This window comes from Ranitomeya imitator, chromosome 1 (assembly GCF_032444005.1).
Source record: "Ranitomeya imitator isolate aRanImi1 chromosome 1, aRanImi1.pri, whole genome shotgun sequence".
In the NCBI taxonomy this organism is placed as follows: domain Eukaryota; kingdom Metazoa; phylum Chordata; class Amphibia; order Anura; family Dendrobatidae; genus Ranitomeya; species Ranitomeya imitator.
This window is the reverse complement of record NC_091282.1, coordinates 432,649,333-432,667,334: the sequence shown is the minus strand read 5'-3', so window position 1 is coordinate 432,667,334 and position 18,002 is coordinate 432,649,333. Positions and strand designations below refer to the sequence as shown.

General features: G+C 44.0%; 1 protein-coding gene across 1 annotated transcript in view; it reads left to right on the top strand.

Moving 5' to 3' along the window:
* The window catches only part of SMC5 (structural maintenance of chromosomes 5), a 277,372-nt gene that overhangs the window by 137,534 nt on the left and 121,836 nt on the right, over positions 1-18,002 (top strand). The window lies entirely within an intron of this gene.

The following is an 18,002-nucleotide window of genomic DNA, read 5'->3' as shown; positions in this document are numbered from 1 at the left end:
CATGACTCTGTGGGCCAAAATATGAAAAAATTATAACTCTCAAAATATGGTGATGCAAAAACTATTTTTTGCAATAAAAGTAGTCTCTTAGTGTGTGACAGCATCCTAACATATAAACCCGCTATAAGGTCTCTTTCACACGTCCTGATATTTCCTCCCTATTTTTGATAACCAGCCAGGGAAAACTCACAGCTGTGGGCTGCAACCCTCAGCTGTCAGCTTCAGCAAGGTTTGATATCAAGAATAGAGGGGTCCCCACGCCATACATTTTAATTATTTAAAAAAAAACAACGGTGTGGGGTTCCCCCCATTTTTGACAACCAACCTTGCTAAAGCTCACAGCTGGAGGTTGATATTCTCAGGCTGGTAAGGGGCCATGGATATTGACTCCCCAAAGCCTAAAAATAGCAGCCCGTAGCTGCCCAGAAAAGGCACATCTATTAGATGCGCCAATTCTGTCGCTTTGCCTGGCTCTTCCCACTTGCTCTGTAGCGGTGGCAAGTCAAGTGGGGTTCGTATTTGTGCGGTTAATGTCACCGGTGACATCAAGCCCATGGCTTAGTAATGTAGAAGCGTCTAGAAGTCACCTATCCATTGCTAATCCTATAGTTGTATGGTAAATAAAGACACAGCCAGAATAAACTCCTTTATTTGAAAAAAATGACACACTTTTAATAATCTTAATTAAACCATACTTACATCGCCTAATTCCAACCAAGCCCTCGATCTCCTGTAATATAACTAAAATAAAAAAAACAACAATATACCATACCTGTCCGTATGTCTCAAGCGGTAATCCATGTCTGGGGGATAATTCGTTTTCAACCTGGAAGGTGCCAAGATGTGACCGTCCCGGCTGAAAACCACTGGTGAATGAGCTGCTGAAATGCAGCGTCAGTGACCAGGAGTGACGTCATAGAGGTAACCTCTTGTCACTTGAGCTCCGTTCCCAGATGGGCTGAGCTGTGATGAGATCCCCGCTAGCACAGTGAGCTTTCACTGTGCTAGCGGGGATCTCACCGAAGTCGCTGCAGCTCAACCCGGCTGAGAACTGTGGTCAGTGACTGGAGGTTACCTCTATGACATCACCCCCGGGCACCAACACGCGTTCCCAGCAGCTCATTCACCAGCAACATCACCTGATGTTCTGCTGATAAAATTTGACCAACGAAAACTTTCCTTGAAAACTTTATTTGATCAGGTTTACAAAGTCATTGTGTTATCGGGGTCAACGCAGGACCTCTTCATCAGGACAAAAACCTAGTGACTCTTTGTGATAAATGATCTTATTTATACATGGTCTTTCTTTGGGGGAAAAAAAAAACGGCCAAATGGTACAATAAGGCATAATTTCATTTTTCATTTCTTGATATTTTTTAGTAAATTGTCTTGGGATAGTTTTATATTTTTGTTATTTATAATGCGATGAACTCTGACATTATCATGTGTGTTATGGCTGGCAATCAGGCAACACAGCGTGCAGTAATCAGCGCACATACAGAGATCTGGCAATAACCCAAAACAATAGGACAAGCTCTGAGACGTGGAATCTCTGTAGACTGCAGTACCTGAACTATCCTCACACAACTGTAAGCAGCAGTGGATTGCGCCTATCCACTACCTATGCAACTCGGCACTGCCTGAGGAGCTGACTAGCCTGAAGATAGAAATACAAGCCTGACTTACCTCAGAGAAATACCCCAAAGGAATAGGCAGCCCCCCACATATAATGACTGTTAGCAAGATGAAAAGACAAACGTAGGAATGAAATAGATTCAGCAAAGTGAGGCCCGATATTCTAGACAGAGCGAGGATAGCAAAGAGAACTATGCAGTCTACAAAAAACCCTAAAACGAAAACCACGCAAAGGGGCAAAAAGACCCACCGTGCCGAACTAACAGCACGGCGGTGCACCCCTTTGCTTCTCAGAGCTTCCAGCAAAAGTTAATAGCAAGCTGGACAGAAAAAACAGAAAACAAACTAGAAGCACTTATCTAGCAGAGCAGCAGGCCCAAGGAAAGATGCAGTAGCTCAGATCCAACACTGGAACATTGACAAGGAGCAAGGAAGACAGACTCAGGTGGAGCTAAATAGCAAGGCAGCCAACGAGCTCACCAAAACACCTGAGGGAGGAAGCCCAGAGACTGCAATACCACTTGTGACCACAGAAGTGAACTCAGCCACAGAATTCACAACAGTACCCCCCCCTTGAGGAGGGGTCACCGAACCCTCACCAGAACCCCCAGGCCGACCAGGATGAGCCACATGAAAGGCACGAACAAGATCTGGGGCATGGACATCAGAGGCAAAAACCCAGGAATTATCTTCCTGAGCATAACCCTTCCATTTGACCAGATACTGGAGTTTCCGTCTAGAGACACGAGAATCCAAAATCTTCTCCACAATATACTCCAATTCCCCCTCCACCAAAACAGGGGCAGGAGGCTCCACAGATGGAACCATAGGTGCCACGTATCTCCTCAACAACGACCTATGGAATACATTATGTATGGAAAAGGAGTCTGGGAGGGTCAGACGAAAAGACACCGGATTAAGAATCTCAGAAATCCTATACGGACCAATAAAACGAGGTTTAAATTTAGGAGAGGAAACCTTCATAGGAATATGACGAGAAGATAACCAAACCAGATCCCCAACACGAAGTCGGGGTCCCACACGGCGTCTGCGATTAGCGAAAAGCTGAGCCTTCTCCTGGGACAAGGTCAAATTGTCCACTACCTGAGTCCAGATCTGCTGCAACCTGTCCACCACATAATCCACACCAGGACAGTCCGAAGACTCAACCTGTCCTGAAGAGAAACGAGGATGGAACCCAGAATTGCAGAAAAATGGAGAGACCAAGGTAGCCGAGCTGGCCCGATTATTAAGGGCGAACTCAGCCAACGGCAAAAATGACACCCAATCATCCTGGTCAGCGGAAACAAAACATCTCAGATATGTTTCCAAGGTCTGATTGGTTCGTTCGGTCTGGCCATTAGTCTGAGGATGGAAGGCCGAGGAAAAAGATAGGTCAATGCCCATCCTACCACAAAAGGCTCGCCAGAACCTCGAGACAAACTGGGAACCTCTGTCAGAAACAATATTCTCAGGAATGCCATGTAAACGAACCACATGCTGGAAGAACAAAGGCACCAAATCAGAGAAGGAAGGCAATTTAACCAAGGGCACCAGATGGACCATTTTAGAAAAGCGATCACAGACCACCCAAATGACAGACATTTTTTGAGAAACGGGAAGGTCAGAAATGAAATCCATCGAAATATGTGTCCAAGGCCTCTTCGGGACCGGCAAGGGCAACAGCAACCCACTGGCACGTGAACAGCAGGGCTTAGCCCTAGCACAAATTCCACAGGACTGCACAAAAGCACGCACATCCCGTGACAGAGATGGCCACCAGAAGGATCTAGCAACCAACTCCCTGGTACCAAAGATTCCTGGATGACCGGCCAGCACCGAACAATGAAGTTCAGAGATAACTTTACTAGTCCACCTATCAGGGACGAACAGTTTCTCGGCCGGACAACGATCAGGTTTATTAGCCTGAAATTTCTGCAACACTCTCCGCAAATCAGGGGAGATGGCAGACACAATGACTCCTTCCTTGAGGATACTCGCCGGATCAGATAACCCCGGAGAGTCGGGCACAAAACTCCTAGACAGAGCATCCGCCTTCACATTTTTAGAGCCCGGAAGGTATGAAATCACAAAATCAAAACGAGCAAAAAATAACGACCAACGGGCCTGTCTAGGATTCAAGCGCTTGGCAGACTCAAGATAAGTAAGGTTCTTATGATCAGTCAAAACCACCACGCGATGCTTAGCACCCTCAAGCCAATGACGCCACTCCTCGAATGCCCACTTCATGGCCAGCAACTCTCGGTTGCCCACATCATAATTACGCTCAGCAGCAGAAAATTTCCTGGAAAAGAAAGCACATGGTTTGAACACTGAGCAACCAGAACCTCTCTGTGACAAAACCGCCCCTGCACCAATCTCAGAAGCATCAACCTCGACCTGGAACGGAAGAGAAACATCAGGTTGACACAACACAGGGGCACAGCAAAAACGACGCTTCAACTCCTGAAAAGCTTCCACGGCAGCAGAAGACCAATTAACCAAATCAGCACCCTTCTTGGTCAAATCGGTCAATGGTCTGGCAATGCTAGAAAAATTACAGATGAAGCGACGATAAAAATTAGCAAAGCCCAGGAATTTCTGCAAACTTTTTAGAGATGTCGGCTGAGTCCAATCCTGGATGGCCTGAACCTTAACCGGATCCATCTCGATAGTAGAAGGGGAAAAGATGAACCCCAAAAATGAAACTTTCTGCACACCGAAGAGACACTTTGATCCCTTCACGAACAAGGAATTAGCACGCAGTACCTGGAAAACCATTCTGACTTGCTTCACATGAGACTCCCAATCATCTGAGAAGATCAAAATGTCATCCAAGTAAACAATCAAGAATTTATCCAGATACTCACGGAAAATGTCATGCATAAAAGACTGAAAAACAGATGGAGCATTGGCAAGTCCGAACGGCATCACCAGATACTCAAAATGACCCTCGGGCGTATTAAATGCCGTTTTCCATTCATCTCCCTGCCTGATTCTCACCAGATTATACGCACCACGAAGATCAATCTTAGTAAACCAACTAGCCCCCTTAATCCGAGCAAACAAGTCAGAAATCAATGGCAAGGGATACTGAAACTTAACAGTGATCTTATTAAGAAGGCGGTAATCAATACACGGTCTTAGCGAACCATCCTTCTTGGCTACAAAAAAGAACCCTGCTCCCAATGGTGACGACGATGGGCGAATATGTCCCTTCTCCAGGGACTCCTTCACATAACTGCGCATAGCGGTGTGTTCAGGTACGGACAAATTAAATAAACGACCCTTAGGGAATTTACTACCAGGAATCAAATCGATAGCACAATCACAATTCCTATGCGGAGGTAGGGCATCAGACTTGGACTCTTCAAATACATCCTGAAAGTCCGACAAGAACTCTGGGATGTCAGAAGGAATGGATGACGAAATAGACAAAAATGGAACATCACCATGTACTCCCTGACAACCCCAGCTGGTTACCGACATAGAGTTCCAATCCAATACTGGATTATGGGTTTGTAGCCATGGCAACCCCAACACGACCACATCATGCAAATTATGCAGTACCAAAAAGCGAATAACTTCCTGATGTGCAGGAGCCATGCACATGGTCAGCTGGGCCCAGTACTGAGGCTTATTCTTGGCCAAAGGTGTAGCATCAATTCCTCTCAACGGAATAGGACACCGCAAAGGCTCCAAGAAAAATCCACAACGTTTAGCATAATCCAAATCCATCAGATTCAGGGCAGCGCCTGAATCCACAAACGCCATGACAGAATATGATGACAAAGAGCACATTAAGGTAATGGACAAAAGGAATTTGGACTGTACAGTACCAATAACGGCAGAGCTATCGAACCGCCTAGTGCGTTTAGGACAATTAGAAATAGCATGAGTAGAATCACCACAATAGAAACACAGTCTGTTCAGACGTCTGTGTTCGTGCCGTTCTACTTTAGTCATAGTCCTGTCGCACTGCATAGGCTCAGGCTTACTCTCAGACAATACCGCCAGATGGTGCACAGATTTACGCTCGCGCAAGCGACGACCGATCTGAATGGCCAAGGACATAGACTCATTCAAACCAGCAGGCATAGGAAATCCCACCATTACATCCTTAAGAGCTTCAGAGAGACCCTTTCTGAACAAAGCCGCTAGTGCAGATTCATTCCACAGAGTGAGTACTGACCATTTTCTAAATTTCTGACAATATACTTCTACATCATCCTGACCCTGGCATAAAGCCAGCAGATTTTTCTCAGCTTGATCCACTGAATTAGGCTCATCGTAAAGCAATCCCAGCGCCTGGAAAAATGCATCAACATTACTCAATGCAGAATCTCCTGGTGCAAGAGAAAACGCCCAGTCCTGTGGGTCGCCGCGCAAAAAAGAAATAATAATCAAAACCTGTTGAATAGGATTACCAGAAGAATGAGGTTTCAAGGCCAAAAATAGCTTACAATTATTTCTGAAGCTCAGGAACTTAGTTCTGTCACCAAAAAACAAATCAGGAATCGGAATTCTTGGTTCTAGCATCGATTTCTGATCAATAGTATCTTGAATCTTTTGTACATTTACAACGAGATTATCCATTGAGGAGCACAGAGCCTGAATATCCATGTCCACAGCTGTGTCCTGAAGCACTCTAATGTCTAGGGGAAAAAAAAGACTGAAGACAGAGCTAAGAAAAAAAAATGATGTCAGGATTTCTTTTTTCCCTCTATTGGAAATCATTGAAGGGCTCCTTGTACTGTTATGGCTGGCAATCAGGCAACACAGCGTGCAGTAATCAGCGCACATACAGAGATCTGGCAATAACCCAAAACAATAGGACAAGCTCTGAGACGTGGAATCTCTGTAGACTGCAGTACCTGAACTATCCTCACACAACTGTAAGCAGCAGTGGATTGCGCCTATCCACTACCTATGCAACTCGGCACTGCCTGAGGAGCTGACTAGCCTGAAGATAGAAATACAAGCCTGACTTACCTCAGAGAAATACCCCAAAGGAATAGGCAGCCCCCCACATATAATGACTGTTAGCAAGATGAAAAGACAAACGTAGGAATGAAATAGATTCAGCAAAGTGAGGCCCGATATTCTAGACAGAGCGAGGATAGCAAAGAGAACTATGCAGTCTACAAAAAACCCTAAAACGAAAACCACGCAAAGGGGCAAAAAGACCCACCGTGCCGAACTAACAGCACGGCGGTGCACCCCTTTGCTTCTCAGAGCTTCCAGCAAAAGTTAATAGCAAGCTGGACAGAAAAAACAGAAAACAAACTAGAAGCACTTATCTAGCAGAGCAGCAGGCCCAAGGAAAGATGCAGTAGCTCAGATCCAACACTGGAACATTGACAAGGAGCAAGGAAGACAGACTCAGGTGGAGCTAAATAGCAAGGCAGCCAACGAGCTCACCAAAACACCTGAGGGAGGAAGCCCAGAGACTGCAATACCACTTGTGACCACAGAAGTGAACTCAGCCACAGAATTCACAACACATGTGCCTCATTTGGCTATTTTTTTTTTTTCAAAGAAACCAAGTATAAATAAGATAATTTATCATAAGGAGCCACTTGGTTTTTGTCCTGATGAAGAGGTCCTGTGTTGACCTCGAAAAGCGTTGACTTTGTAAACCTGCTAAAATAAAATTTTAGGATATGTTTTCTTCATGTATAAGATCAGGTTCCCACCTAGTACATGTGACATACATGAGAGAGTTTGGAGACGCTGTGGAGAGCTTTCTGCTGCCTGCAATATCCTCCAGCATGACTGGTTTGGCAGTGAGTCAGTAATGGTATGGGGAGGCATTTCTTTGGAGGACCGCGCAGCCCTCATGTGCTAACCTGATGTACCCTGTCTGCCATTAGGTACCGCAATGAGATCCTCAGACCATTGTGAGACCATATGCAAGTGCAGTGGGCCCTGGGTTCCTTCTGATGCATGACAATGCTAGGCTTCATGGGCAGAAGTGTGCCAGCAGTTCCTGCATGATGAAGGCATTGATGCTATGGGCTGGCCTGCCCATTCCCCAGACCTGAATCCAGTCAAGCACATCTCGGACATCATGTCTCGTTCCATCCACCAATGCCATGTTGCACCACAGACTGTCCAGGAGTAGACTGGTGCTTTAATCTAGATCTGGGAGGAGATCCCTCATGAGAAAATTGATATGGGGTGTATTCTTTTTGAATCAACTAATTTGAGTAGTTTTATTATTAACCTTAGTGTCAATGTATGGGTTTGCAAACATGTCAAAAATTGCAAATTTTTAAAACTGTTCTTATGTTCAGTGAAATATTAATGAAAATTTGTTTTTCAAAGTGGGTGTACTCCTTTATTCTGAGCTATGTGTATGTAAATATATGTATAGATATAAATATATCTGTCAATGTACATATAGTGGCATGTAAAAGTTTGGGACCCCTGGTCAGAATTACTGTAATTGTGAATAGTTCAGCAAGTTGAAGATGAAATAATCTCTAAGGGTATGTGCACACGTCAGTATTTCTAGCAGTAATTTCCTGACAAAAAACGGACACTTCTGCCAGAAATCTGCATGTTTTTATGCGTTTTTTCCCAATGCATTATATAGTGGGAAAAATGCGAAAAATCCACAAAATTAATGAACCTGCTGCTTTTTTTACCGCGATCATGTGCACAAAAATTTCAGAATGCATTCTAAATGATAGGATGTATATGTATGCGTTTTTATGCGTTTTTTATGCGTTTTTATCACGAAAAACGCAAAAAAACCTGAACATGTGCACATACCCTAAAAGAGCTAAAGTTAAACATGAAGTATTTCCTTTGTATTTTAACCAAAAAGGAAAATGGGCCGATGCCCAAACTATTGCAATCTTGAAGATTTGTGTGCTCCGATAACTATGACCAATGTTTCAGACTAACTAGCCTGTTAGGGTTATGGATTGTTCGCTATTATCACTGGGAAAGGCCAGGTATTGCAAATTTCCCAGCGCAATAAAAACCCAACCTCCTCTAAACTTGTGCCAAAAAACAGCAGACATAGGTTCTTCTAAGCAGCTGCCTAGCACTCTGAAAATTAAAAATGGTGGAGGCCCACAAAGCAGGCTAAGGCTATAAGACAACAAATACATTTTCAAGTTGCCCTTTCCTCAATTCGAAATGTAATTAAGAAAATGGAAATTAACAGTAGAGGCTAAGATAAGGAATGGAAGACCGATCAAAATTTCAGTGAGAGCTGCTCGTAGGATTGCTAAGCAGGCAAATCAGAACCCCTGTTTGACTGCAAAAGACCTTCAGAAATATTTAACAGACTCTGGAGTTGTTCTACATTCTACTGTTCAGAGACACCTGCACAAATATTGCCTTCATGGAAAAGTCAGTCATTAGAAAAAAACTTCTCCTGCGTCCTCACCATAAAATTCAGCATCAGAAGTATGCAAAAAAACATCTAAACAAGCCTGATTCATTTTGGAGACAAGTTCTGTGGACCGATGAGGTTAAAATAGAACCCTTTAGCCATAAGATTAAAGGTATGTATGGAGAAAATAGAGCATAGAATTTCAGGAAAAGAAAATCTCTCCAACCATTAACCATGAAGGTGAATCAGTCATGCTTTGGGGTTGTGTTGCAGCCAATCGCACAAGGAACATTTCACGGGTAGAGGGGAACATAACACCATCAGAAAAAAAAAAAAGATGGTAGTTAAAATCCACAATAGACTACCTCATACGGCACAAGTTAAAGGTTTTACAAATACCCTCACAGTCCCCTAATCTGAACATCATTAAAAATCTGTCACTAGGCCTCAAAATAGCAGTGCATGTGAGACAACCCAGGAATCTCACAGAACTGGAAGAATTTTCCAAGGAAGAATGGATGACAATCCCTCAAACAAGATAATAAAGACTCTACAAAAACAGCATTTACAAGCTGTGATACTTTCAAAAAGGGTGCTACTAGGCATTAACCATGGGTCACATACAGTTGTACTCAAGTTTACATACCCTGGCATAATTTTTGCTTTCCTGGCCATTTTTCTGAGAATACCCCGGCATAATTTTTGCTTTCCTGGCCATTTTTCTGAGAATATGAATGGTCTCACCAAAACCTTTCCTCCACTCATGGTTAGTGGTTGGGTGAAGCCATTTATTGTCAAGCTACTGTGTTTTCTCTTTTTAAATCATAATGACAACCCAAAACATCCAAATGACCCTGATCAAAAGTTCTAATACCCTGGTGATTTTAGCCTGATAACATGCACATAAGTTGACACAAATAGGTTTGAATGGCTACTAAAAGTAACATCCTTACCCCCGTGTCATGTTTGTATGAATCAGTGCTTGTGCATAAAAGCTTAGTGAGTTTCTGGGATCCAGGCAGACTTGCATCTTTCATCCAGCTACTGATGGTTCTGGATTGTGAGTCATGTGGAAAGCAAAAGAATTGTCAACGGATCTATGGGAAAAGGTAGTTGAACTGCATAAAACAGGAAAGGGATACACAATGATATCCAAGGAATTGATAATGCAAGTCAGCAGCGTTCAAACTGTGATTAACAATTGGAAAATCGGGGGCTCTGTAAAAACAAAATCACAGTCAGGTATACCAACAAAAATGTCGTCCACAACTGCCAGGAACATTTTTTGGGAATCAAAGAAAAACCCACAAATAACATCAGCTGAAATACAGGACTCTCTGAAAACTAGCGGTGTGGCTGTTTCAAGATGCACAATAAGGAGGCGCTTGAAGAAAAATGGGCTGCATGGTCGAGTCGCCAAAAGAAAGCCATTACTGTTCAAATGCCACAAATTATCTTTCCTACAATACACAAAACAGCACAGAGACAAGCCTCAAAACTTCTGGAACAAGGTAATTTTGGAGTGATGATATCAAAATTGAACTTTTTAGCCACAACCATAAATGTTACTTTGGAGACAGGTCAACAAGGCCTATGATGAAACAAACACCATTCCTACTGTAATGCACAGAGGTGGATCGCTAATGTTTTGGGGATGTGTGAGCTACAAAGGCACAAGAAACTTGATCACCGTTGAAGGAAAGATGAATGCAGCATGTTGTCAGCAAATACTGGAGGCAAATTTTCACTCATCAGCCCGAAAGCTGCACATGGGACGTGCTTGGATGTTCCAACATGACAACGATCCAAAACACAAGGCCAAGACAACCTGTCATTGGCTACACCAGAACAAATTGAAGGTTCTGGCGTGGCCATCTCTGTCTCCTGACCTCAATATCATTGAGCTACTCCAGGGAGATCTCAAGCGTACAGTTCATGCTAGACAGCCCAGAATTTACAGGAACCAGATGGTTTTTGCAAAGAAGAGTGTGCAGCTTTTTTTTTTGTTTAAATAGTTTTTTATTGAAAGCAAACATGCACAATACAATTTATGCACTGTCCAGTATTTTACAAAAATTTTAACATTTTCCAAACCCCCAACAATCCCAACCATACCCAAACCTCCCCCTCCCCTGACAGCTCCTTCCCAGTTATACTTTTGTTACCAGTATTGATGGTTCCTTGAGCCATTTGACTCACTTATGTTCGCTTGTTCCTTTGGCACTCTCTTCCTTTCAGAGGCTCTCACTCTCCCATTTCCCATAACTATTCATCCCAGCTCGAGCCACGGAGACCACATTTTGTCAAACGTTTCTATTTTCCCACGTCTTTTATAGACCCCCTTTTCCAGATTGAGACCATGTTTAACATAATTCAGGAATTCACCCCTCGTAGGCGGCTCCTCCTTGATCCAGTTCCTTGCTATTACCTTCCTTGCCATGTATAATAGCCTAGCTATTGCTATCTTCCAGATGTTATCCACTCTAATTTCCTCTACATATCCTAGTATACACACTATCGGATCTCTCGGCACTCTGCATTTATACGCCCCTTCCACACGGCTCATTACCACCAACCAGAAAGCAACCAGTCTTGGACATGTCCACATCATGTGGTATATTCCTGCATTCCCAGTCTTACATCTCGGGCATTCAGAGTCAGCACGCAACCCCGCTCTGCACAACACTTCCGGTGATTTATAGACTCTGTGCAAGATGTACAGCTGCGATAGTCTATACGGCTCGCTCAGCGACACTCGTGGAACCGACTCCAACACCGATTCCCAGGTTTCATCCTCCATTGGGCCTAAATCTCTTTCCCATTTCGCTCTCGCTTTTAAAGGGAAGTCTAACAAATATGCATGTAGAAGGTCCTTATAAAGGGTGGTAATGACTCCCCTTGTGGACCCTTCCCCACACACGTATTCCAGAACTATGTCCTCTTGGATCTCAACACCACCGCCCCTGTTTTGAGCTTTAAAAGCATGTTTCATCTGAGCATATTGATACTCCCCAGTCGGTCTCAGTCCAAACTCCCCTTGCAGCTGCGAAAAGGACTTTAATCCTCGTTGTTGAACTATCTGAGCCACCAAGTGGATTCCTTTGGCCCTCCACTCCGCCAGCACTCCAAGGGCCGCAAACTCAACCAAATTATTATTAAACCATATCGGTGTAAATTTAGTCAGCCCCGTAACCCCCCGAATCTGTCGCAGTCTGGTCCATAATTTATATATCAAAAACATAGTTGGGTATAATTTCCCCAATACTCCCAAGGAACCATCCTCCAGACACTGCGCTACCGGTCGTCGGTCTGTCACCCTCTCCATCAAGTGCTGCACCGCACTGGCAGACGCCTCCCGCGCCCAGCCCTTCAAATGCTGGCTCTGGGCTGCAAGAAAGTATAACTCAGGATTGGGTAAAGCCAATCCTCCATCTTCCTTGGGTCGCTGAAGCGTCTCCAGGCGAATACGTGGGTACCGCCTCCCCCATATCAGACTTCTAAATAGAGCATTAATCTGCCGGAATTTCCCACGTGGAATCCAAACTGGCGCGTTATGTAGGACGTAGAGTAATTTGGGCATCAGAACCATTTTAATTAGATTAACCCTCCCCACCACCGATAAGTGCAATTTATTCCATGCATCCACTTTTGCTTTAAGGGCGCCCACGAGAGGTGTCAAATTCCTATACAGAAACTCTGTAACTGGCATCGAGATCCATATTCCCAGGTATCTGAAAAGGGATACCACCCTAAGCCGCCCCTCTCCCAATGGCTCACTTCTGCTCTCCTCCACCCCATCCACCTCAAAGAGGACCGATTTATCCCAGTTTATCCTCAATCCCGATAAGTCTCCAAATTTCCCAACGATCTCGATAGCCCCATTCAAGGCTTCATCCGGGTCCGCTAGGAACAGTAGGATGTCGTCTGCATATAACGCAATCTTCTCCTCAACACTCCCATAACTGAACCCAGGGACTTCATCCGACTGTCGGATCTTGGCGGCCAATGGCTCCACAGCTAAGGCAAACAGAAGGGGCGACAGTGGGCAACCCTGCCTCGTACCTCTGGCCAGCTTTATAGGCTGAGAAAGTTCCCCATTCACTCTAATTCTAGCTGTTGGTAGTGAATATAACAGTTGAGTCCACGCCACAAATTGCGGGCCAATACCCATACATTTCAACACCCGCCAGAGATATCCCCACTCCACACTGTCAAACGCCTTATGGGCGTCCAAGGATGCAATAACCCTTCGGCCACAATTGTCAGACTTCAGCTGCAGGTTCATATGCAGCCTCCGCAGATTAACCGCTGTAGATCTGTCAGGCATAAAACCAGACTGATCCGGATGCACAAGGTTAGTAATGACACTAGACAGACGGGTAGCTAACACCTGAGTGGGCAGCTTTACCATCTGAGAAAATAAACAACCTCATCCACAACTACCACAAAAGACTTTAAGCATTGATATTAGAGGGGGTAATACACCGTATTAAGAAATGGGGTATGTAAACTTTTGATCAGGGTCATTTGAATGTTTTGGGTATTCATTATGATTTAACCCTTTAGTGACTGAGCCAAATTTTTCAAACCGGACCAGTGTCACTTTATGTGGTAATAACTCTGGAATGCTTCAACAAATCCCAGTGATTTTGAGATTGTTTTTTCGTGACACATTATACTTTATGATAATGGTAAATTTAGGTCGATATGTTTTGTTTATTTATATAAAAAAAAAAAATATCAGAAACTTGAGAAAAATGTAAAAAAAATTAGCAATTTTTAAACTTTGAATGATTATCCCATTAATCCAGATAGTCATACCACAGCAAAACATTAATAAATAACATTTCCCCCATGCCTGCTTTACACCAACACCATTTGTAAAATGTTCTTTTATTTTGTTAACATTTTAGGAGGTTTAAAAATGTAGCTGCAATTTTCAATTTTTCTTCAAGGAAATTTGCAAAATTTAATTCTTATAGATAGATAGATATATATATCTATCTATCTATATCTATGCTAGATTGTGGCCCGATTCTAACGCATCGGGTTTTCTAGAATATGCATGTCCCCGTAGTATATGGACAATGATGATTCCAGAAGTCGCGGCAGACTGTGCCCGTCGCTGATTGGTCGAGGCAACCTTTATGACATCATCGTCGCCATGGCAACCATTATGACATCTACGTCGATACTGTGCCCGTCGCTGAATCAGAAATGTGGGATTTCTAAGTCCTTTATGACCTCATCATCGCTGTGCCCGTTGCTGATTGGTCGAGGCCTGTGTGGCCTCGACCAATCAGAGACGCGGGATTTCCAGGACAGACCGAGTATTCTAGAATATGCATGTCCCCGTGATATATTGACAATGATGATTCCAGAATTCGTGGCAGATTGTGCCCGTCGCTGATTGGTCGAGGCAACCTTTATGACATCATCGTCGCCATGGCAACCATTATGACATCTACGTCGATACTGTGCCCGTCGCTGAATCAGAAACGTGGGATTTCTACGTCCTTTATGACATCATCGTCGCTGTGCACGTTGCTGATTGGTCGAGGCCGCCAGGGGGATTTCCAGGACAGACAGACAGAAAGACAGACAGATGGAAAAACCCTTAGGCAATTATATATATAGACTAGATTGTGGCCCGATTCTAACGCATCGGGTATTCTAGAATATGCATGTCCCCGTAGTATATAGACAATGATGATTCCAGAATTCGAGGCAGACTGTGCCCGTCGCTGATTGGTCGAGGCAACCTTTATGACATCATCGTCGCCATGGCAACCATTATGACATCTACGTCGATACTGTGCCCGTCGCTGAATCAGAAACGTGAGATGTCTACGTCCTTTATGACATCATCGTCGCTGTGCCCGTCGCTGATTGGTCGAGGCCTGGCGGCCTCGACCAATCAGAGACACGGGATTTCTACATCGATGCTGTGCCGGTCTCTGATTGGTCGAGGCCTGGCGGCCTCGACCAATCAGAGAGGCGGGATTTCCAGGACAGACAGACAGACAGACAGACGGAAAAACCCTTAGACAATTATATATATAGATATATATATATATATATAGATAGATATATATATATATATATATATATATATATATATATATATATATATATATACTAGATGGTGGCCCGATTCTAACGCATCGGGTATCCTAGAATATGCATGTCCACGTAGTATATTGCCCAGTCACGTAGTATACAGCTCAGAGCCACGTAGTATATTGCCCAGTCACGTATTGCCCAGCCACATAGTATATAGCAGAGCCACGTAGTATATTGCCCAGCCACATAGTATATAGCACAGCCCACGTACTACGGTATATTGCTCAGCCACATAGTATATAGCAGAGCCACGTAGTATATTGCGCAGTCACGTAGTATATTGCCCAGCACAGAGCCACGTAGTATAGAGACTTAAAAAAAAATAAACATACGGTATACTCACCTATAGCCCGTTGAAGTCCTGCTATACTTACCATCCACCGCCTTTCTCGCTCCTCTCCACGCTCCCGGGACCGCTCCATTGCAAGCGGCAGCTTGCGGTCCCGTCCCAGGGCTCGTGTGAGCAGGACCTATGATGACGTCGCGGTTACATGACCGACCATGACGTCACGGCAGGTCCTTGTCGCACACCAGCCCTGGGACGGGAGCGGAAGCTGCCGCTTGCAATGGAGCGGTCCCAGGAGCTTGGAGAGGAGCGAGAAAGGCCGCGGAGGTTGAGTATAAGCAGGTTTTTTTTTGTTTGTTTTTTTTTCAATTATTTTTAACATGACATTTTTACTATTGATGCCGCATTGGCAGCATCGACAGTAAATAGTTGGGGACACACAGGGTTAATAGCAGCGGTAACGGAGCGCGTTACACCGCGGGCCGTTACGGCTGCCATTAACCCTGTGTGAGCGGTGAGTGGAGGGGATTACGGAGCTGGCGCCGGGCAGTGAGTGCAGGGGAGTAGGGGAGGAACTAATCAGACTGTGGCCATCGCTGACTGGTCACGGCAGCCATGACAGGCAGCTGCCGAGACCAATCAGCGAACGAATAACCGTGACAGAAGGACAGACGTACCCCTTAAACAATTATGTATGTATATATATATATATATATATATATATATATAAAAATATATATATATGTGTGTGTGTGTGTATATCTATATATATAATTGTCTAAGGGTTTTTCCGTCTGTCTGTCTGTCTTTCTGTCCTGGAAATCCCTGCTCTCTGATTGGTCGAGGCCGCCAGGCCTCGACCAATCAGAGACCGGCACAGCATTGACGTAGAAATCCCGCGTCTCTGATTGGTCGAGGCCGCCAGGCCTCGACCAATCAGCAACGGGCACAGCGACGATGATGTCATAAAGGACGTAGAAATCCCACGTTTCTGATTGGTCGAGGTCGCCAGGCCTCGACCAATCAGCGACGGGCACAGCGACAATGATGTCATAAAGGACGTAGAAATCCCACATTTCTGATTCAGCGACGGGCACAGTATCGACGGAGATGTCATAATGGTTGCCATGGCGACGATGATGTCATAAAGGTTGCCTCGACCAATCAGCGACGGGCACAGTCTGCCGCGAATTCTGGAATCATCACTGTCCATATACTATGGGGACATGCATATTCTAGAATACCCGATGCGTTAGAGTCGGGCCACAATCTAGTAATATATATATATATATATATATATATATATATATATATATACACACACACACACACACCCCCCAAAAGTGATACCATTTTAAAAACATCCCCCCTCGACACCTTGAAAACTGCTGTCAGGTAGTTTATTAACCCTTCAGGTGATTTTCAGGAATTAATGCAAAGTGGCATGATAGGAATGCAAAAGTGTATTTTTACTACTTAAATGCCGCAACTTCTGTACAGACTACAACAGCCGTCCGACTCTAAATCCGCTTTTTCGTCATGAATTGCCATGGCAAGCATCAGGGCTACACAGTCATGATCTGAGGGCACTGATTGGGATAAAGAAGAAGCCCCCACACTCTGTTAACCATTTATATGATGTAGTCACTATTGACAGCAGCATCTATGGGGTTAAACAGTTTTGCAAACACTGATCCTGGCTGATGCAGCAAGTTGTCAGCTGTCAGCCGGCAGCTGCTGGATTGTCACCTGTATGGGGAGGCTATTCTCTTAAATGACTGTTGGTGGTCATTAAGGGGTTAAAAATAAAAAGCACAGTATTTTGATAGTAATTGGCTTCACCCAACCACTAATCATGAGTGGAGAAAAAGTTTCTCAGAAAAAAGGCCAAGAAAGCGAAAATTCTGCCTGGGTATGTAAACATTTGAGCACAACTGTATGACTAAGCATGAATCATAATTATATCGGTGTTAACCCATCATACATTGAAATAGATCTTGTATGCATACAATTGAATATCCATACTGTACTATAATATCCTGATATCTGCATGAAAGACAGTTATTTCCTGACGTCAGTGAGAACAGGTGAGTGTGAACAATTGCAATCCTCACAGGGATAAATAACGCAAGTTGAATGTTTGGACACAAATGTGTATTAAATCATCAATATGATCCTTGGCGTCTGGGAACAGTAAATCATGCAGATACAGTGAATGTTTAGGGGGATGCAAAATATATACAATGCACAGCATATGTCGATAGATACCGCTGTGGGAGAATTCTCCCTAGTAGATGGCTAATCACAGAAATGATAACGTGAAATGAAGAGTACGATTGCAGGTATTAACATTGCTTGGCAAGCTATGAAATGTACATATTACCTGTGTAAGTTAAGCTGACATGTAAATGCCGGTTGCATGCTGCCTCTCGTAACCCCAACGCACGTTTCACTAGTGCTTCTTCTATATTTTGAAATGAAGTATTTAATTTGATTCTGCATTGTTATAAACACTTCTTGATATTTATACCCACATTTGCTGCATGATCATTATGGTTCTAGGTACTAACCATGCAGGGTGCCCAAACTTTAGCATCGGCCCATTTTACT